The following is a 23315-nucleotide window of genomic DNA, read 5'->3' as shown; positions in this document are numbered from 1 at the left end:
TATTTTTATATTCAAAACTCAAAAACTGAGCACATTTCCCTCCATTTACTCTGCTCGAACAATTCTTTCCTCCCTATGTTGATGCCTGTGCCTGGGAGTGGGGAGGACCATCCGGTCACATCTCAAATTGCTAACCTCCCCCTCTCTGTTTCGAAGAAGAAGAGTGTAAGAATTCACTAAAATATAAGGCTACATTACAAGAGCTGTATTTGGTTATTGACCAAAGTGATATAAATAGAATGCAGTCAGTGGCAGGTCAAATCAATATGGGATGGTCTAGGGAGTTTTTGAAGAGGAGAGGGGCATTGATTTGTTCGTAATATGTAAATCAGTGGATTTCACATGGAACCACAGAGATAGGGATGCCCAAGGTGTGGTCACGGAGGGCACGCTCACAGATGAAGCAGGATTGCTGCAGTAATGGGGTATTGCGGAAGCTGAGAGCAGAGACGATTTCAAGGAGGAAATGGCCAACTGTATTAAAAGTTATAAAGAAGTAGGGCGCCTGGGTGGCTCAGTCGGTTAAGCTATAAGGAAGTAAAAGCAAAGACCTATTGAGAAATGGCTGTTGTGTTGGCTGGAAAGTTCCCCTGTGTTGCTGTTGGGAAACCATCCAGCAAGATTCCCTGATATTTCAAAAGTATTGACTTCTCAATGGAGCGCAACCTATAGTATGATGGAGACCGTAGGAGTGGACAAAGACAGGTAGGACATATTGGATTCATGCTGGAGAATGTTCAGTGACCCTGAAAACTGCCAGAGAACACTTCCACCTCCTGTGGGTACTGGTCCTTGGGACTCTGTACCTGTAACAGACATCCCGGGGGCGGGGCTACTTGGCTCTTCACAAGTATTCGAACGAGATGAAAAGAGTAATACTATTAGCATTCTATTGCAAACTGGCAAGGGAGTATGTTCAAAATTTACCGTACTTTATTTTTTTAAGTTTATTTTTAGAGAGCGAGAGAGAAGGAGAGAGAGAATCCCGAACAGGCTCCGCACTGTCAGCACAGAGCCTACCAGGGGGTTTGAACTCATGAACTACAAGATCAGGACCTGAGTGGAAATCAGGAATCAGATGCTCAACCCACTGAGCCACCCAGGTGCCCCGAAATTGGCCTTACTTTAATCTATGCACATAGCTGGGCGTTCCCTCAGCCGTGCTCAGCCATTATTTATTTATTAGTATTCTAGATGGGCTCTCAATGCCATATGTCTACATTAAAAATGCACAAACAGAAAGTTAGTGGAGAATCAGGCTGGAGTATTAAATTTTAAATTTCATAGCATATTCTTAATATTCTTGGATTTTTTTTTTCATTTTAAAGAACTCCTTTCTGTTGAACTGATTTGAGGGGTGGAAAAAAGATGGCTTTCATTAGATCGTAAAAAAAAAATGGCTTTTGCTTAACTAGAATGAATGTCTTGAAGCCATTTTAGTCTTGTCTTTGTACTGTGTATAAAATGAATACAGAAATCTGCTCATGATGCATCTTTACCAAAATTAAGAGTGCCCTTGTGGTGATGAGCACCGAGTGACGTATAGAACTGGTGAATTGCTGTCTTGTATACCTGAAACTAATAGAACACATGTATGTTGATTATACTGGAATTTTTTAAATAAATAAATAAACAGACCAAAAAAATGAAGAAGAGAAAAAAATGAATCCTGGATGAAGGTCTTTGTATTCTCTTTACCAGCCTTTCTGGATTCGTGTGTCTGTGACAGAAGATACTCTTTACAATGAAGGACTAGACCAAAAAAGCAAGTGAGTAATGAATGATGGAGTGCACATTGGGTACTGAGCACTCAGTACATTTCACCACACCTGCTCCCACACAAGTGACAGCAGAATCCTAGTGGGTTCTGATGACTGTCACCCGTGTCTCCTCCTCGGACCGGTTCAGCCTAGGTTGACTCTTACATTCTGGACTCTCATGGGTGCCACCCCTCTACTTGGGATGATTTCCCCAAGTCATGGGCCTCTTCCTTCTTATCCCTTCAGGTCATGGCTTACACTGTGCATCCCCTCAGCAAGCCTTCTGAGTACTCAATCCGGCCAGTTCACTACGCATAATTATATACTTGTTTGTTTACTTATTGGTTCCCTTTCCCCTTGGTGGTGACTGGCTTCATTTTCTAGGGCTGCCTTAATGAAATACCACAGGCTGGATGACATAAGCAAAGAAAGTTCATTGTCTCATGCTTTTGGAGGCCAGAAGTCTAAACTCAAGGCGTTGTTAGTGTTGATTCCTTCGGGGGGCCGTGAGGGAGAATGGGTTCCAGGTCTATCTCCTTGCCCTTGTAGATGCATGTGTCTTCACGTTAACTACCTTCAATTGGTGTCTGTGTCCAAAGTTCCCCTTTTTATGTGAACATCAGTCCTACTGGATCAGGTCCCACACCAATGACTTCGTTTTGGGGTTTTTATTTAATGTTTATTTTTGAGAGAGAGAGAATGAGCATGGAAGGGGTAGAGAAAAAGGGAGATGCAGAATCAGAAGCAGGCTCCAGGCTCCAAGCTGTCAGCACAGAGCCCAACATGGGGCTCAAACCCACAGACTGTAAGATCATGACCTGAGCTGAAGTCAAGTATGCTCAAGTCGGGCCACCCAGGAGCGCCACATTTGTTTTAACTTGATCATCTCTGTGAAGACCTCATCTCCAAATACAGTCACATTATGAGGTGCTGGGGATTAGGACTCCAACACATGAACAGAGAAGGGGCACAATTCAGCCCAGAACAACAGGAATTATGTGGTCTTCTCATTATTCATTGTATGGCTTCAAAGCACCTAGAAGAGTACCTGGCACATCATAGCCTCTCAAATAATGTTAGTTGAGTGAATGAATGACCTATTCTCAGTTGTTTAAGAAATTAGTTCTTTCGTTGATCTAGTACCGACTCTCCTCTGCTGGGCTTTATGATTCTTGCATGCTGGGAAATCCTTTTATTACTTCACAACCTTTAGTGGGTGTACTTACTACTTTATACAAATTCTGTGTCTTTCTTGGAAAGACTTCAGCTACCTTATCGGAATACACAAAATACAAGATGACAAGGTTCTTAAATGGAACAATTACATGTCACATAGATTCATACCCTTGTTTCCAGAGGTGAACTTAGGTTGTCTCCAAGCTTTCTGGTTTACATGGTTCATAGGGTCCATCAGATAAAAGCAGGTCAACTGCTCGGGACAAGAGCAACTGTCATTGGTTGTTCTTGTCAAAAATGGATAAGAATCTCTCCAGGGTGTTCCCCGGAAGGAGGCACTGCCTGTCATGACAAATATATACTGACAACAGATTTTCCGTAAGACACACCAAGAGGTCCACAAGCCTGCTTGCTTCTCTCTTTTGACTTATGAAAAGCATTCTTGACTTAATTTTAATATATCGACAATTTCTGATTATAGAAGAGTGCGTGTTCGTTGAAGAAAATGTGAAACATACAGGTAAGCCAGAAAAAAAGATGGTATAAATCATCTGAAATCCCAGCATCCAGGAAAAAGGCATTGTTAACATCTTGGTATGTGTTTTTCCTATCTTATATTATATACATGAATGTGATTTTTTAACAAAAGGTTCAAGTTGCATGTTATTTTTCAATCTGTTTTTAATTAAACTATATATCATGCACATTTGCCCATGTCATTAAATATTCTTTTAAAAATGCGTTTAATAGCTTCTAGGTATTTTATTAGATAAAGGCATTTCCTTATTGAGCCAATTCTTTATTATAGAATAGTGAGTTGGTTTCCAAGATTGGCCACTATAAGAAATGAGGCTGTGAATGTACTTATAGATAAACCATTGGGAAAATGTATTATTATTTCTTTGAGGACAAATTCACAGAAGCCCAATGGTCCAAATTTGAAATATATATATATATATATATATACATATATATATATATATATATATATATGACCATTTTTCTATACAGAATGTTATAAAATTTACACTCTTGCTGATTGTATCTGAGAGTACTCATGGCTGGCACCCTTAACAAAATTTGAATATCATAATTTTATTTCATCCTCTTCAGGTGGGTACACAAAGGGCGATGCATACAGCATTGTTATTTTGAGTTGCACTCTGTTATTAAAGAAGCTAAACTTTCACTAAAAATAAAGCAATGGGCTCTGCAATCTGGTGAATTACCTTTTCATGGCCTTTGCCAATTTCAGCCTTCCTTTTTTGGAGTTGTGTATAGTTTTATTTTTTTTTTTACTTCCTATATAGTACTGATGTTTTTCCAATTTTGTTTATGCTCTTCCAGCAGAGGAGCACATCAGGCTTGAGTCTATAATACATATTGTTGTTTCTTTTATGTGTTAATATGTTTATACAATCAAAGAGACCAGTGCTTTTTTGTGTGTGATTTTGCTTTCAGTGTTATGATTAGAAAAGCCTCCTGTACTCCAGAATTACATAAATGTGTATCTATATTCTCTCCTGGAACAGTTCATGCTTTTTTTTCCCCCTAAAAATTTACATTTTTTAGCCCAGCTGAAATCTATTCTGGAATATAATGAAATTAAATGAATCTTTCCACAAATATTTAGTCAAGTTCTATAATAAATATGGGTTTTAAATGAGACAGCTATCATATGCTAAATTCTTAAACATTCCTGTGTCTGTTGTGGACTTTCTATTTTTGTTACCTTGAATTGTTTGGCTGGTCCTGTGTCCATACCACATTGTTCAAATTATTGCGGCTTTATAATATATTTCAACATTTGGCTCCAAGTCCCTTCTCATTTTTCTTTAAAAAATTTTTCTTGGTTATTCTTGCATGTTTATTCTTCTGGATAAACTTGAAAAGCATTTGGTCAAGTTACAAGAATGTGAAGTTGGTGTTGGACTAGATTAGAAATGTATCACATTTATAAAGCAAACTGGGAAGAATTAACACTTTAGTAATAATGGATTTTCCTATCCAGAAATACGGGGTCTCTCTGCATTGCATTGTAAACTCTTCTTTTAAGGCTACTTTTCTTTTGTTTTCTTTCTTTCTTTTTTTTTATTTTACTAAAATTTATTTTATTTATTTTTGAGAGAGACAGAGAGAGCATGAGCAGGGGAGGGGCAGTTAAAGAGGGAGAGAAAGAATTCCATGCAGGCTCCAGGCCATCAGCACAGAGCCTGATGCAGGTCTCTATCTCACGAACCATCAGATCATGACCTGAGCTGAAATCAAGAGTCGGACACTTAACCAACAGCCACCCAGGCGTCCCTGTTTTCTTTACACAGTATTGCACATTTCTTGTTCAGATCACTTGTAAATAGGTTATATATTTTTGTTCATTCTGTGAATGAAATAATATTTATTTTTTAATATGTGAAAGTTATCGATATTTGTATATTTGTGTTGCTATCCATCACTCCCTTGTAGTTATAATATGTTCATGGATGGTTTTCTTGAAGGTTCAAGAAAAAAATCCAACATGGCATTACTTCTATTCTCTTCCAAGTATTCATACCTCCTATTTCCTTTCTTGTTCTCTTATGTCCTTTGGAACTTACAACAAAAGAAAAAGAATAGTGATGATGTTAAACATCTTGACGTTATTCCTCTCTTCAGTTGAAAAGCCTGTCAGAATGATGTCAATTGTTGGTTTGCAAACTATGCTATTTATCATGTGGGCAAAATTTTCATCTAGTCCCAGTTTACTACACATATTGGTAATTAATGGATATTTAATGCTATGACTGCCTAATTAATTTGGGATGTTGGTTGAATTTTGTTTTCTCCCTTGATGTGATAAATTATGTGAATCGATTTTTAAGTATTAAGTAACTGTTGCATTCCTAGTATAAACTGTTTTTTATTGTGGTGTACTATTCTTTTCTTTTCATGCTGGATTCAGTTAATGAATGCAATATTTAGGATTTTTGTTTCCACCTATTTGCTGGGCTATTTAATAAGCTTTTTCTCTGGGTGTTTCATCTTTATCAGGTTTTAATAGCGTGGCTTTGTTAGCTTCATAAAATGAGTTGGAAGCTTTCTATTGCTTTCTCTACTTTGGAATTATTTAAATAGCATTGGAATATTATAAAAATGAAAATAACTCAATAATTCATTTTTGACAAGGTTTGTGATTTCTTCCATGGTCTATTTCTGGTCTACTCCAGTCTATTTCATTTCTATTTCTGGTATATTCCAGGGTCTTACTTCTTCTTGAACCAGTTCATAAAGCTATTTCTCAGAAAAGTGCTTCTGGAACATTAATGTACACATAGCTCTCCTAGGGATCTCATTGGTGTGTAGATTCTGATTCTTTAAAACTAAACTGTAAGAGACTCTTAAATACTGAGAACAAACTGAGGGTTGATGGAGGGGATGGGCTAAATGGGTGATGGGCATTAAGGAGGGCACTTGTTGGGATGAGCACTGGGTGTTCTATTTAAGTGATGAATCACTAAATTCTACTCCTGAAACCAATACCACACTACATGTTAACTAACTTGAATTTAAGTTAGAAAAGAAAGAAAGAAAGAAAGAAAGAAAGAAAGAAAGAAAGAAAGAAAGAAAGAAAGAAAGAAAAAGAACTATACCACATATCCCACTCTCTAGAGAGTTGCCCTAATTCACAGAAAGAGAATAGAATGTCATAGACTCTGGGTCTGGTATTCTCTCTTGTCCAGCAAGAGAGTGGGATGCAGGATTAAAATGCAAGAGAGGCTAATGTCCAGGAGGAGACAAGAGCCCGGAGTAAGGGTCCTTGCTCCTTTTTTATTAGAATCAGAAGGCTTACAAGTGTGATGGACAGGCACAAAAAGACAATGAAATCATGAACATTCACTCATGGGCGGGAGGGAAAAGGGGTTTTGAAAATATGTGGTGTTAGGGGTTTGGGTCTATACAAAAAAAAATCCTGGCCACAGGCAGATGTTTGTTTACAACAAGCCTGAGGTGCCACCCACTTGCCTAGGGGACAAGAAAGACAGAGCAGGCCACCTCAGGGTCAACAAGGCATCTTTCTTTTGCTAATTAGCTCTGCTTTGAGCAACTTTGCCCAGCTGGGGGCTAAAGTCCTGTTTTCCTGTTTTTGTCCTTCCTTCCTTCTTTCCTGTGAAAGCAGGTTTCTGCTACTGTACTAAGTTCGGGGGTGCTTCTGCCCTGAGTACCTAAATTTTTTTTAATGTTTTATTTATTTTTGAGAGAGAGAGAGAGCGAGAGAGAGAGAGAGAGCCTGAGCAGGGGAGGGTCAGAGAGAGAGGGAGGCACAGAATCCGAAGACAGGCTCCAGACTCTGAGCTAGCTGTCAGCACAGAGCTCCATGCGGGGCTCAGACCCAAGAACCACAAGATCATGACCTGAACTGAAGCCTGACACTCAACAGCTCAACCGACTGAGCCACCAGGCACCCCATGAATACCTAAACTTGTTTACCTAATTTTGGATGCTTTCACCCTGAGGCTTTCTATTCCTATACCTTTGTCCTATACTGGGGGCCTTTGCCCTGTTTACCTAATCTTGTTTACCTAATCTTGTTTACCTAATCTTGTACCTAATCTTGTGGCTTTCTATTTCTTTCTGCCTTGTTAACCCATCGGTGCGGGCTCAGGGAATTCCTAAACATATTCCCCACAGCAGAATATCTAAGGAAATGGATAGCACTTAGGTCCTGTTCTCCAGACACAGACTCTGACTTGAGGACTCAAATGTATGCACTCAAAATGTGATTTATATAAAATGTGTTCCCAGGAGAAACTGGCAAGGGAGTCGGGTGGACCAGATGGAAGAAGGGAAGAGGTTGAGCAAAGGTGTGAGTTCGAGGGACGTCCTGGCCTGAACTTGATCCCGAGGGGCGCTCTGGGGGAGAAATTGCAACTCAGTCTGAACTCGACCTTGTTCTCCTGCACCCATCAGTCATTGGCCAAAGGGTGGGTGTAGAGGGGTGGGGGTGGGGGGATGTAAACTCCCACATGCTTCCTGCTCTAATGCCCGTGGGCAAAGCAGCTCCAGTGGCTTGAGGTCAGTCTTCCCAAAAAGGGTTGGAGAAGTTGAGGAAAGGGACCCCAAGGTTCTGGGCAGAGTAATGAACAGTGCTGGCTACAGGGGGAATTCTATACCTCTCAAGTGATCTTCCCTAGACATTTTTTTTTAATTTCAGACAAACATTAAATGAAAACCAGCAACAGAGGATTTGAGATTGTTGAGATACATTGTGACAGTTAGCCTTTGTATGCTGGAATACTTTTGTGGGCAATCAATCGCCTAGGAGTAGGGTTGAATATGGTGCCCTTTTACCTCTGCTTTAAGGTGAGACATGGGCACACCATGGGCAAGGCCAAGATTCTTCTAGGAAACTGTTTTTCATTTGCTACAGTCCCTAGACACATAGGAAACAGAAGCCCGAAACTCTATGTCTTATGCTGCCACAAAAATATCTTTGGTCTGGAATTTTTCAAGGCTCTGACCATTAGCCATATCTCAGTAAATGACCCAAATCATTTCCAAAAGTACAAGATAACTAAATAAAATAATGTACATGGTAATTTAGCCTGTATACTAGTTTATAATTTGAGGACCTTCTCCCAAAACATCTTTAATTTTCGAAAAGCTTATCTGCTGCCTCTCTTCTTTTAGGTAATTATGAGCTAGGCTTTCGGTCATCTGTTCTAACCATATCTGTAAGAACCTATCTGTGAGTCTCATCTCGGTAGTAGGAGGGCATAGCTTCAGCTTGTCCAAAAGTAGCATTGGTTCTTTAACAAACAGATTACCCATTTCCACTGTGGCAAATGTTTCAAAGATGTGTATTCTTCAAAGATGGCAAGCACATGTAAATTTATTTTTCCACCCTTCATGACCTTCTTATGCTATGACATCGATACTTCTCCACTGAAAGGTGGCATCTGGGTGAACCTCTGGCCTGATCAACAGAACGTGGCAGAAGTGATGCTGTGTGACTCAGCCTTTGAGCTGCCTCAGCTGAGGCTCTAAACACTGATGCAGGATATGGAGACATGTTCTTGCCATGACATTCCATCTGGATTCCTGACCCACTAAATCTGTGAGAGACAATAAATGATTATTGTTGTTTTGGAACACTAAGTTTTGGGTTAATTTGTTAACTTAGACGTGCACCAGTAATCCGCATTTCCTCACGGATTTAAGACATCATTGTCATATACTAAACTTTCAAGTAGACTTGGGTCTATTTATGAACCCGTTCATAGTCCATTGATCTGGCCCTTTCATAGTTCCTTAATCCATTTTGCAGTATCCCTTGAGAAAAGTTTTCTTTCGTAATCACTATATACGTCTACGCTATGGGAAAACACACACACCCAAATCTCTGTCGTTCAGCACAACAAAGATTTATTTCACGTTTACCTGGATTCCACCTTGGGTCAGGCAATGCTCCAGGCCAGTTGTCGTCCATGGAGAGATTCAGTGATACAAACTGTTTCCATGGGCAATGCTGCCATCTTAATACATGGCCTTCGGGTCACCCAAAGTATGGGAAGAAAGAAGTGAAGAGTTGGTGCCCGAGATCTTAAATGGCTTCACCCAGAAGTGACACCTTTTCTGCCTGTTGGCCAGATCCAGTCACATCACCTCAGCAACAACAAGGAGGCTGAGAAATGTATTGGGTGAGCAGTAGATGTTTTCTTGTTTATTTTCTCAGAAATTTCCTGGCTATTCTCACACATAGATTGTACCTGACAGATTTAGAAATGAACCCATTACATTTTAGTGCTCTTTTTGTTTCAGAAGGGAAGAAATAAGCTAGAACAAAGAGGGACCAGAGTAGTTCCCTATTTTACATTGTTGGGCATGTTTGTGGTTCCATTCCTACCAACCACAGCTCTTTCGGTTCCTGACCAAGTATTACTAATCATGATTTAATGTCTACTTCATTTAGCTTAGGCCACAACCAATTCTTGGCTGTGGATTCGAAAATGGAGGGAAGGTCAATGGCATTTTCAAATCTCCTTGATGATGTCTCCCTAGAGTATTCGAGAATATAAAGTGTTAAAGAAGATAAGCATGATCTGTGGTAGAATACCCATATATGAAACATCATTGCTCTGTAAGTGGAACAATTGGTCTGGAAGCCCTCGTCTTGAAGCAGAAACTACACATACCACGTGAAGGGAATGTCTACTAATTTAATAGCTCTGTAGTTTTATGGGAGGACAGAGTAAAATATAGCCCCATTAAACATAGGACAAAATGTGGCATTCAAAAGAAAAACAAATCTTCAAAAATACTTTGAGATAATTATATAATGTTAACGAAAATCTCTGAAAGAGTCGGCAGAGTATGAATTTTGCCAAATTTCTGTTCAGCTGGAAGGTAATTCTCCTTGGAGGAGTGGAGAGAAAGCTGTGGCTTCAGATTTGTGTGTTCGTCATGTTTCGTATCCGTCTTTGTAAAAATACTCCCCCGTTGCCTTGGAACATGGGGTTTCCGGTCAGTCTCAGGCCTGCCTTATGCAGTAAGTCACAGCCATTATTTTGAGAATACATTGTGCTCGAGTCTTCCCTCTTTTGAGTGGGTGACCAAGAGTCCAGCGGGGATTAGGAGAAGTGGGTATTAGGTCTGCTCCAGATTTCTAAATATTGATTATAACCCAGGCAGAGTTCAATTTGTGGCCCTTTTCTCTTTTCTATTTGCTCCTAAGATGATCCCATCCTGTTGCTTCTTTTTTTTTTTTAGTTTTTTAATGCTTGTTTTTCTTTTTTTTTAATGTTTATTTATTTTTGAGAAAGAGATAGAGAAAGAGCATGAGCCAGGGAGGGGCAGAAAAAGAGAGAGGCACAGAATCTGAAACACGTTCCAGGCACCCAGCTGTCAGCACAGAACCTGACGCGGGGCTCAAACCCACAAACCGTGGGATCATGACCTGAGCTGAAGTCAGACGCACAACCCACTGAGCCACCCAGCCCCCCCTATTTTTTTAATTTTTAAAAAATACTTACTTACTTATTTTTGAGAGAGAGGACAGGGAAGGGGCAGAGAATCCCAAGCAGGTTCTGCACTGTCAGCACACATCTCAGCATGGGACTCGAACTCACGAACTGTGGGATCATGACCTGAGCTGAAATCAAGAGTCAAATGCTTAACTGACTGAGCCATCCAGGCACCCCTAGTCCTGTGGCTTTAAAAGGCACCTACATACTGATGACTCCAAATTTTGTATCCACTGCCCAGATCTCTCCCCTAAACTCCAGGTGCTGTCCTTCTCTCTACTTGCCATTTCCAGGTCAGAACCTCCTTGATTCCACCCCTACCCTCACTACACACTTCTTTAACCTTCCTTATTTCAGTCAGTGACAACATGATTAAATCAGCTCCTTGGTCCCTCTTTTCCCCTCAACTCATAAGATCAATCCATTAGCAAGGTTTTGGGGTTTGTTTGTTTTTTTTTAAATAAAAATCTACATTCAGACTGTTTCCAGAATCCAAGCACATTTCACCACTCCACCATTACCAACTGAATCCAAGTTTTTGTTACTACGAGGTAAGTATTAATTTGTCTGTGAATTATCCCCTGTAGAGAGGAAATTGGCCTCTTGCAAATCTCCGTAGAAACTGGACAAGGCTTAGTACTTAAGGACATCAATCCTGGTCAACCATGAGACTTGGACTTCGGCCCTCCAAACATGCCCAAATTGGAGCTGGTGCTTATTTAATCATGAGCACTAGTGTGACAAATCCTGCTGCTGCCTTCCTTTGTCCCTACAGCTGCAGTGCATCGTCTGGACCCTTCACTCCCTTTCCTAATGCTAGCAGAGAAGCTGGCAGGGTAGAGATGGAGTGTGGCTCTACCGTTTCACATTGCTATTACATCCTGGCCCCTCATCATCAGAAGAGTCTGGGAGTCTGGGTTCCTCTCTACCCATGCAGCTCAGAAGCCTCACATCCCAAAAGCCATGCCCCTCTCCAATATCTGGCCTCTGAGATGAAGCTACCCCACAGTGGGAGGGGCAGTGTTGAACGCATGTATCTGCCCCAATCCTGTCCCCATGAATTTTCTTCCAATGAATGATGTTCCTACAGGTCTGGTCTATGTGCCAGCCATTTTTCCTTGTTGCACAATAGATGTCCTATCATGCTCAAATCCCAATTCTTGGTTCTGCCTCCCTCATCCACCATACTCATTTTCTAATCTTCCTTGTTTCAGTGAATTGGGAACACCAACCAATCACACGTTGTTCATACCAAAAACCCAAGTGTCATTGTTTATTCCTCTTCTTCACCTAAACCACAAATTCAGTCCTTCAGCCAGTTCTGCAAGAGCTCTACTTTTCAAATACAATCAGAATTTAATCATGTTTCATTGCATTGGCCTCCTATTTCTGTCTATTTCTGCAAAAGACCTGGGGTCATCCTTTATAAACCTGAATCAGGTCATGTCACCTTCTAGTTTGAAACTCCCCAATGGCCTCTCACATCATTTAGAATACTCTCAAATGCCTCATCATAGCTACAAGGCTCTGCGTGATTTGGCTCCCGCCTATTTCTTCTACTCTTCCTCTGTTTCTTCTGCCTGGAATGATCCTCTCCCAACATGACTCTCTTTTACCTTCGCCCATATCTCCATTCAAATATCACTTCCTCGTGAGTGCATTTCCAAAATAGTAGTCCCCTTCATTCTGGATCTCCTTATTATTACTATTTTTTAAGAGAGCATGTGTGTGTGCACACCAGTGGGGGAGGAACAGAAAGAAGTGAGGGGTAGAGAGAATCTCAAGCAGGCTCCATGCCCAGCACAGAGCCCAATGCAGAGCCTGATGCAGGGCTCCATCCCACAACCCTGAGTTATGACCTAAGCCAAAATCAAGAGTCCAACACTCGACCGACAGAGCCACCCAGGAGCCCCATTTTTATTATTGTTTTTTGTTTGTTTGATTGTCATCATGGCACTTACCAAAACTGAAAGTATATTGTATGTTTATGAGCCTGTTGTCAGCCTCCCTCATGGGATTTCAGTTTCATGAGAGCTTGGACCTTGTGTTCTCCTTTGCTACACTGTCTCCAAGGGCTAAAACAGGACATGGCACTGCTCAAAAAATGATCTGTGGAATAAATGAATGAGTGGGACTGAAAAAAGATCTGAAAATAATTTCTCAGAGGTCTGCGAAATGGTTCAATATGTGAAAAAAATTCTTTGGGGAAAAAATAAAGAAGTGCCAATGTCAACTATGATGAGTGGTATCTTTTTGTGGGGGGGAGTGGGGGGATGATCAAGAAATACAATCTATCTTTGAACATCAAGACATTGATTATTCATCCTTTTAAAAGTATACAGGAATTAGAAGCTGTCAGTACAAACTCTCATAATAATTCTTTCTGTGTGAAATTGACCTTAAGTAAGATTAAAACTGGCCTAACATGAACTTGTTGAGCTACTAGTGAATATAGTTTGTACTTGATCACACTGAGACATGCAAAGCTAATTAAAAATATATTTCCAAATGAATGTCACATTGGGTACTAAAGGAAGTGAATATTTCTTACTACCGTGAAACTTACGAATCCGAGAAAATAAGATTTGACGGCAGAGTTTATTATTTTATAGGAAGAACAAAAGAAGTTGAAGTTCAAATATGACTGAAGCAGTTCGGTTTCATTCTGTAGAGAAAGTCATTACTTCCAAGCCTGCCAGTTAGTATAGGCCTATTAATATGGGAGTCAAAGGCATTGGGCCTGTTTGAGGGTGGGGCTGAGTTCATCATTTCCTTAGGTGTTCTCCAGCAGGGGTACAACACACAGCGATAATCTTTGAAATCATGTCAGTTCACAGGGCGCCTGGGTGGCTCAGTCAGTTAAGCGTCTGGCTTTGGCTCAGGTCATAATCTCACGGTTTGTGGGTTTGAGCCCCGCGTCAGGCTCTGTGTTACCAGCTCAGAGCCTGGAGCCTGTCTTCAGATTATGTGTCTCCCTCTCTCTCTGACCCTCCCCTGCTCACGCTCTCTCTCTCTCTCTCTCTCTCTCTCTCTCTCTCCCAAAAATAAATAAAACATTAAAAATTTAATAAAAGAAAGAAATCATGTCAGTTCAATGCCTTAAATAACCTTCACGCCAAGCCTCTTAAATCGGTTTTCTTTACCCATAAAACAGATGAAGTAACTAAGGTTGTAAGGAGTTAACGACTTTGCCCAAATTGCTGAGCTAATGACATTTTCCAGGCTGGGGCATCAGTGGTGCAATTGAGTTAAAGGTGCAAGTAATGGTGGAGACTTAGAGTATAATCAGTTGCACTTGGTACCCCAGTGCGACGTGCGATGGGATATTTAAATGGTGCTTTCTCAGGAATAAGTGTAAATTCTTGTTTTGAAGGTCAGAAACTTGGCTGAGAACAGAAATTGATGTCGAGGTAACATAGGTACCATGAACTAGATAAATCATTCAGGTGGGTGTTAGTGAAGAGCATTGAGGCCACGAACGAAAAGGATGCCAGGGTTGGAGGGGATCATATAACATGATGGAGACCGAGAGAAGAAAAATTTGAAAAGTTGTTCATTTGTGTCGGATATTATTGAGGGCTCCTGTGGAGTGAGGACTAAGACCTTTGAAATAAAATGGATATCGGGGTCCTTCCTTCTAGCATGGAGGCCCCCCTCATGCCCAGAAGTATGGCACAGTACTAACTGATGGTTTTAGTTCTATTTCTCACCTACATAAGGAAGAGCTAATTTTAAGACCATAATACAGCAAGATGACACATTTTGTTAGAGGATTTGTTTCCTCCCTAAATACGTCCTTTTTTTTTTCTTTCTCGAATGTTCTTCGGATTACTTTGAATCTTTGCATTTCTAATTTTGTGTATAAAATGATTTTTCATTATCTTTTGGGAGTAACTCACAGATAGAAGGATGTATTTAAAAAGAAAAGGGCTAGATAAAACTCTTACTTTTTTGATTGCACTAACAATGTTGCTCTTAAATCACTTTTTATAAAGTTCAAAAGGTGCTTAAATTTAGGGCTGAGAGTCTTTTTTCTTTCGTCATCTTTTTATAAACTGAAGATTGTCCTGATTTATGTATTTGCTGAGATGTGCAGTATGCTGTAGGAGAAAGATGTCCTCTCAATGCTTTGAAGATTCTCATAAAATGGTGAAAAACATGCCAAAAGAGATTATTCACTAAAATTAGTACATATGCGGTGGTTCATTAGCTTGAATTTACATTGTGAATTGCTTATTGAATTGATGGGGTATTTTTATAATGGTTAAAGACTGGTTCTAAATTCTAATTGTGCTTTAGAGTTGCCTGGAGAGTTTTCCCCTGCTCCTCAGGGCTGGCTGCTTAATTGGGTAATATTTCATGGGAGGAAAGGAAGGGGGTGTGCTATGTTGTTGTTTTTTTACATAGACCTTATTTTTTTAGAGTAGACTTAAGTCCACAAAACTGAGTGGAACGTACAGAAAGTTCCTGTATTTCCCCTGTCCCCCCATATACACACACAGCCCTCCCATATCAACATTTCACACCTGAGTGGTACATTTGTTACAACTGATGAACCTACATACATTGACAACATTGTCACCCAAAGGCCATATAGTTTACATTAAGGCTCACTGTTGGTGCTGGACATTCTATGGGTTTGGACAAGTGTATAATGACATCTATCCATCATTATGGTATCTTACAGACCATTTTCACTCTCCTAAATATTCTCCATGTTTGGCCTATTCCTTCTTTACCCACACCAACCCCTGGCAAACAAACACTGATCATTTTACCATCCCCATAGTTTTGTGTCTCCAAGAATGCCATATGGTTGGAATCACACACACACACAGTATGTAGCCTTTCAGATTGGCTTCTTTCACTTAGGAATATGCATTTTCTAAAAATGTAAGCTTTATTGAGGTATTATTGACACATAAAACTGTAAAGTAATATGCATTCAAGATTCTTTTGGGTCTTGTCGTGGCTTGATAGCTTATTTCCTTTCAGCACTGAATAGTATTCCATTGTCTGGATGTACAACAGTTTATTGATCTGTTCACCTACTGAAAACATCTTGGTTGTTTCCAAGTTTTGCCAATTGTGAATAAAGCTGCTATAAATATCCACATGCAGGGTTTTGTATGGTGTAGCTTTCAGCTCTTTGGGGTAAATACTAAGGAGCACAGTTGCTGGATCACGTGATTAGAGTATGTTTAGTTTTGCAAGAAACTGCCAAATTGTCTTCCAAAGTGGCTGTACTATTTTGCATTTCCACCCACAATAAATGAGAGTTCCAGTTTCTCCACATCCTCGCCTGCATTTGGTATTGTCAGTGTTCTGGATTTTGGCCATTCTAATAGGCATGTGGTGGTAGCTCACTGTCGTTTTAATTTGCATTTCCCTAATGACATATGATGTGAAGCATCTTTTCATTTGCTTATTTGCCAGCTGTATCTTCTTTGGTGAAGTGCCTGTTCAGGTCTTTTGCCCATTTTTAAATCAGGTTGTTTATTTTCTTATTTTTGAGTATAAGCTTGCTGCACATATTTTGGATAACAGCCCTTTATCCAATGTGCCTTTTGGAAATGTTTTCTCCAAGTCTATGGCTTTTTGTTTCATTCTCTTCACATCTTAATGAAGTCCAGCTTATCGGTTAATGATTTGATGGATTGTGCTTTTGATGCTGTAAGGGAAACTTTATTTTAATTAATTTATTTTTATTCCTTGTCTTCTTATTCTTTATTTTCTCCACCTTTATTGAGATGTAATTGACATAAAACATTGTGAAGTGTAAGGCGTACAATGTGTTGATTTGATGCACACATCTTGCAAAATGATCACCACTATAGCCTTAGCTAACTTCTCCATCACGTCACATAATTGCCATTTCTTTTTTGTAGTGAGAACATTCAAGATCTACTCTATTTGCAACTTTCAAGTAAATAATACAGTATTATTAACTAACTCTAATACCCATGCTGTATGTTAGATCCCCAGAACTTATTCATCATCTTCTAACCGAAATTTTGTACCTTTTGACCAACATCTTGTTTCCCACACCCCCAGTTCCTGATAACCACCTCCACTTTCTGTTTCTGAGGTTTCAGCTTCTTTAGATTCCACATGTAAAGGAGGTTATATGGTGTTTGTCTTTCTCTGTCAGACTTATTTCACTTAGCATAATACCCTAATGGCCCACCCAAGTTGCTGCAAATGGCAGGATTTCCTTATTTTTCATGGCCAAATAATATTCCTCTGTGTGTGTGTGTGTGTGTGTGTGTGTGTGTGTGTGTGTGTCACATCTTCTTTATCTTTTCATCTGTTTACAGACACAGGTTGTTTCCTTATCTTGGCTATTGTGAATAATCCTACATTGAACACAGGGGTACATATACCTCTTCAATATCCTGCTTTTTCATTTCCTGTGAATATATACCCAGGAGTGGAATTGCTGGATAATATGGTGGTTCTATTTGTACTTTTTTAAAAACTTTTTTTGTTAATGTTTTTTATTTATTTTTGAGAGACAGAGAGAGACAGCATGAGCAGGGGAGGGTCAGAGAGAGAGAGAGACATAGAATCTGAAGCAAGCTCTAGGATCTGAGCTAGCTGTCAGCACAGAGCCTGACATGGAGCTCGAACCCATGAACTGTAAGATCATGATGTGAGCCAAAGTCAGAAACTTAACTGACTGAGCCACCCAGGCACCCCCTATTTGTACTTTTTTGAGAAACCAAGGAGAGCTTTTTAAAATACCAGATGCCCTGTCTCCACCTTTGAAAAACCATTTTTAAAAATGTTTATTTATTTGAATGCCTGGGTGGCTGAGTGGGTTGAGTGTCCAACTCTTGATTTCAGCTCAGGTCATAATCCCAGGGCCATGGGATCAAGCCCTGCATTGGGCTCCTTGCTGGACATGGAGCCTGTTTAAGACTCTCTCTCTTTCCCTCTGCCCCTATTCTCTGCTCTCTTTCTGTGTTTAAAAGCAAAAACAAAACTATTCTTTGTTTTCTGGTGACAACCCACTCTCTTGGTTTCCTCCTACATCTCTGGCTCTTCTTTTCAATCTCAGTCACTGTAAGTGAGCCCAGGGCTCCATCCCAGTTCCTAATCTTTAGCTGGATTCTCTCCCTCGGTGATCTCAATCAGCCACGTGGCTTTAAATACCTTCAGTTGGTTGATAGCCCTCAAATATATATAGCGCCATCTCTGAAATTGTCCCTGAAATCCAGGTTTGTGTGTTGCACCATCTTCTCTACATTTCAACTTAGAGATGTCTTCTGAGACTGTCAAACAGAACCTCTTCCAGACTGAATTTAATGACTCCAAACTTGCCCCTCACCAACCCTGTGCTTCCCTCTGTCCACCATGGGACAGAAATGGTTCTGGATTCTTCTCTTTTTGGTATAGTCCACATTTCATTCAGAAGCAAGTCTTGTATAGTACATCCCCTATCTGTCCACTTCACTCCACTTCTCTACTTCAACCTTCGGGCAGCCAACCACCTTCTCTTGCTTGGGAGACTTCAGTGACCTCTCTCGTTCCCCTCTGCCCTTTCCCACCTTATCTGCCCATGACCCGTCTACATGTGAGTCAAAGTGAGCTTCTAAACATGGCAATGATTGCTTTAAACTCATCAACAGATTCTTATTCAATTGCAAACAAAATTGTGTTCATTTCCTAGGGCTGTCTATATCAATGTATCAAAAACTGTGTGGTGTCAAACAAAGAAAGGTATTGCACCACAGTTCTTGAGGCCAGAAACCAAGATGTCAGCAGGGCTGTGTTTTCTCTGGTGGCCTTAGGGGAGGATCCTTCCTTGTGTCTTCTATCTCCTGTTGTTTGTCAGCAATCTTTGAGCTTCTTTGATTTACAAATACATCACTCCAGTCACATGACCATCTTCTTCCTGTGTGTCTTCACCTCATCTTCCTTCGGTCCGTGTCCGTCTCTGTGTCTAAAATTCCCCTTCTCATAAGGACATCAGTCATATCAGAGTAGGGCCCACTGTGATGACCTCGTACTAATTTGGTTATCTCTGTAAAGACTCTATTTCTTTTTTTAAATAAATGAATTTATTTTTTTAAGTTGATTTATTTATTTTGAGAGAGACAGAGAGAGTGAGCAGGGGAGGGGCATAGAGAGGGGGGACAGAGGATCTGAAGCAGGCTCTGCACTGATAGCAGAGGGCCCGGCCCAATGTGAGGCTCGAAGTTGCAAACTGTGAGATCATGACCTGAGTTGAAGTCGGACACTCAATCGACTGAGCCACCCCCCGCAACAACCTTATTTCTAAATAAAGTCACATTCCGAGGTACTGGAGGTTAAGCCTGGAATGGATGGTTTTGGGAGGGGACACAATTCAACAAATGGGAAGACCCAAACTCTCTCCACTGGCCAATAAAACTTTGTGATGTATATGGCTGCCACTTTCATCTCCAGCCCATGTCCTATTACTTGTCCCTCTCCCTCTTTCCAGCCACCTTGGCATTTCCGTGTTCCCGGTTTGCTCTTAGCATTTACATTCAAATGTCATCTCCACAGAGAGCCCAACTCTGGTCACCCCATTAATGCAGTCCTCTTCCTGTGTTACTTCAGTGACTCTTTATCTCATTGCTCTTGTGTTTGCCTCACAGCATTGGTCACACTCTGAAGTATATCAGGTGGCTCTCCCTGTGGCAGATGCTACCGGCTATCTACCCACCTACGGGCCATCCTCTTTGATCGCTAAGAATCTGACTATGTCTAGTGGGCCACATATCCAGCTCAGGACATGGGTCATCATGAAGCCAAGCCAGCCATTGCAACAGTGCTTCCTTTGACAGAGACTACGGGTGCGGTAGGAATGTGGCCAGGTTCTGGTCAATGGGATACAAGGGGAAGCCCCTGGGGGTTCTGGAAAAATCTTCCTCCCGATTGAAGAAGCAGGCACAGAGCAAGCTCTTTCCTCCCTTTCTCTTGATTCCTGAATTTAGATGCGATTTCTGGAGTCCCACCGGCTATCTTGGGTTCATGAAATAACTTGCCGGGGAACTGAAGCCAAGAATGATGAGCACAATAGAAGTGGAAGGAGCTTGAGTTTTCTGATGACACCAGATCACAATCTCACGGTTCGTGGGTTCGAACCCCATGTCGGGCTCTGTGCAGACACTGCGGAGCCTGCTTGGGATTCTCTCTCTCCCTCTTTCTCTGCCCTTCTCCCACTTGTATGCTTGCTCTCTCTCTCTCTCTCTCTCTCTCTCTCTCTCTCTCTCTCTGTCTCTCTCTCAAAAATAAATAAATTAACTTGAGAAAAAGCTTTAGTATAAAAGAGAATAATAGCATTCACCTTACAGGATTATTGCATATCTCTGTGAAAGAGATCATACATATAGAACATTTCTCTCAGAGCCCAGCAGAAAGTAAACAAGCATTAAATAGTTGTTATTATGGATAAGTATTTTTGCATTTGATCTTAGCCAAAAGGCCGAGAAGTGATTATTATGGATAGGTATTTTTGAATGAATACTATCATATTCAAGAGGATGGTACAGATTAGTAGTTTCATAGAGAATTAAAAACCATGACTAGCAGATTTTGCTGATATGTTGGGATTTTAAGCACACACACACACACACACACACACACTCCTATCTTTATCCATGTAGATATGACACCAAATGTTATTGGTTCTCAGTAGGTACCTCAGTAAGTGCTGGTATATAAGAACCATGGATCTTGTTGGGAATTTTCCGCACTTGAAATTTTATAACAGACTATAGCAGACAGTCGATGAATCTGAATCCATTTGTCTATTGGAGGAATTGACTAAGAAAAAGTCAAGGCTACAATTCCATCTGTATGCCAATGATGTTGGTTTGCCTAAATTTGGAAAATAGAAAGCTCAGGTCAGGACACCTGGTTGCCAAAGTCAGAAACTGTCTCTAGCTAATAAAAGCAGAAAGGAATTTATTGGCAGGATCTTGATGGGTATGATGATGGAGGGGGTAGTTCACAAAATCACAAGGAGAGCTGGAGATCAAAGCTCATAAAATGGTGAATATGGACGTAGCCTGAAAGAGCAGATCGCTAAAGGTGTCTTCTTGGACCCTGTGTCCCCAGGGCAATGGGGCTGGGCTCTGTTGCCCCTGACATTGGTTCTTGTTTCCTCTGGGCTCTCCCTTCCAGAGCAACCATGGAGAATAACCTTTGGATGTCTGCATGTCTTGGCCACTCCTTTTGGATGGGACTTCCATCTGGCTCTCCTGCTGCCCAGAGAGGGGAGAGGAAATCCCTCGTCCCTTCAGATTCTTCAGGGAGGAGGCAGGACCCGTCTTGGGATTACCCATCTCTTTTGGGGTGAACAGATGTTGGGCGACTCCAGTAAATATCCACTAGAGCTCCCAAGAAAGAGAGAGAGAGAGAGAGAGAGAGAGAGAGAGACAACCTGAAAGCAGCACCAGAAATCAAAGGCTCAGAAGCAATCCCTTAAAAGATTTCCTATCCAGCTGAGAGACACCTCCTTCTCAGCACCCTGAGTGCACGTGAAATCGCAGCGGGAGTAATTTCATTCCTTTTGGCACCCGGAGGAAATGTAAAGGGAACCCTTCTTCTTCAGCAACGTTAACGACAAGCCAGTAAAGTAACCACACGTTGCACAGTGACCTTTCTGAAAAGCACGATGCAAGGAAAAGAGTTGCTGTCACGAGATGCCTATTGATAGGCTCAGAAACTGGCCTTCTGGAACCCAGTGGGCGGAGGCAAAGCCTTTTTCTTGAGAGGGGAGCAGATGGTATTCTTTGCCGCCCCTGACAGAATAAAAGGCTAGAAAATTCCAACCGGGAAAAACCATACACCTCTTCACATCCCTTCAGAGCAGATAAACTCCGAGAAACCCAGAGGAAAAAGATAGTAGAGCAGGGTAGTGACCGTCCGTTGGGAAAGCCACAAGGTATATACTGAAGAGAAATGAACAAAGGTGGATGGGCGTCAAGCTCTGATATTTCAATGGGTCGGTGGCCAAAGAGTTCATCCTCCCTCCCGATCTGACCCAGAGAGAACTGAGCCAGAAAATGTGTTCATGACTATTTCCATGGCTCTTACTCAGCTACAAGTCATTTTCCCTTTCAGATTGTTTCCATTTTTAAGGCCCAATTTCCATTTGCTTTTTTGATCTTCAGCTTTTAAGACATTTGGCCAATATCATCGTCGGCCCTAGTGCGGGGTTTTCTTGCAAGGCTTTGAACTTGTCATTTCTCCTTTAACCTTGTAGGTGGATTCTGTTTCTAACTGGCTGGTCCTAGCTAGAGTTTTGCTGACAGCAAAAGAAAAAGGCTTCTTCTGAAAAAGGTAGATATAAAACCGAACATTTCAAGACCCCTCTTGTAAACATCAGTGACTAGAGTAAAAGTTCTGTGGGAAAGTAATGATGTGATCATCAATTTATTAATGAGCAATAAATGATTTGGTACAGCTGAACATGATAGTTTGGGCATCAACAACTATACGGACCTCCTAAGAGAAATTTCTTCTTCAGATTTATGATACATTTACTCTTCCGTGAAATGCCGTTTTTAAATTTTTCTCAGTTTAATTCTTCATCAGGGTTAATAAAAAATTATTCTGCGGGTATGTCCGTGTGACAGAAAATAATGTATAAATGGTTCAATGGTTCTTTGTGTTCCCCACAAAAATTGCTTGATGGTTTTCTGTCTTAATTTTCAGCTTTTGAAGGAAATATTCCCCTTTGTATTTTCACAGCTCCTAAGCAGCATTATCCAGCTAGCAAGCTCTTAGCGCCCACACATAATGACCTTTGCCACTTTTGTAGAAAACTAGCTGTTTCGCTGGTGAGTTAGCCTTACCTAATAATTTCACCCTTGTATTTTCCAAGGAGTTAGGACTGCACTTTCTCATTGTTTCAAAATCATATGGAGAGTTACCTGTTAGTTTCACCCTCCTATATTCCAAGGAGCCAAGGACTGCACTTTCTCATTGTTTCAAAACCATATGGAGAGTTTTATTCTAAATGATGCAGATGAAGGCACTTATTAAAGTGCCCTTGTGGATTTCATCGTGTGCACGCTGCTAAAAATCATGTAATGGATGAACAACTCAGAAAAGAGCTCTCACAACCCACACACATCGTGATGAAACAGGGCAGCATTTTGCACTTGCTTCCACGGCATCGCCTGAGAAGTAGTTCTGATTCCCGTCCTCCTCCTCCTCCCTTACTTAGAATTTCAACTTCATCTCAGGCAGCTGCTGAATCGTTAAACAGAATGCCACCAACCCTGTATTTCCAAAACTACGGCTCTTCCCTGCGGACTGCCCATCTCCAGGGCACGCTTGCCAAAGAATTAAACTCAGAATATTCATTCAGCCTCTTGTTATTCCAAAAGGGGGTGGGGGGGGT

The 23315-nt window shown here is 40.9% G+C and overlaps 1 long non-coding RNA gene across 1 annotated transcript; it reads left to right on the top strand.

The window, feature by feature from the left end:
* Positions 1 to 532: 532 nt before the first annotated feature.
* On the top strand, positions 533 to 23255 carry LOC115284349. The gene is made up of 7 exons (XR_003905168.1): positions 533 to 705; positions 1702 to 1769; positions 3418 to 3530; positions 19558 to 19755; positions 19897 to 20031; positions 22173 to 22249; positions 22661 to 23255. It is a non-coding gene; the product is annotated as an uncharacterized LOC115284349 (long non-coding RNA).
* The last annotated feature ends 60 nt before the right edge of the window (positions 23256 to 23315 follow it).

The sequence above is a fragment of the Suricata suricatta genome, chromosome X, assembly GCF_006229205.1.
Source record: "Suricata suricatta isolate VVHF042 chromosome X, meerkat_22Aug2017_6uvM2_HiC, whole genome shotgun sequence".
Classification (NCBI taxonomy): domain Eukaryota; kingdom Metazoa; phylum Chordata; class Mammalia; order Carnivora; family Herpestidae; genus Suricata; species Suricata suricatta.
The sequence above is the reverse complement of the archived record's forward strand: the minus strand, read 5'-3'. Positions and strand labels throughout refer to the sequence as shown.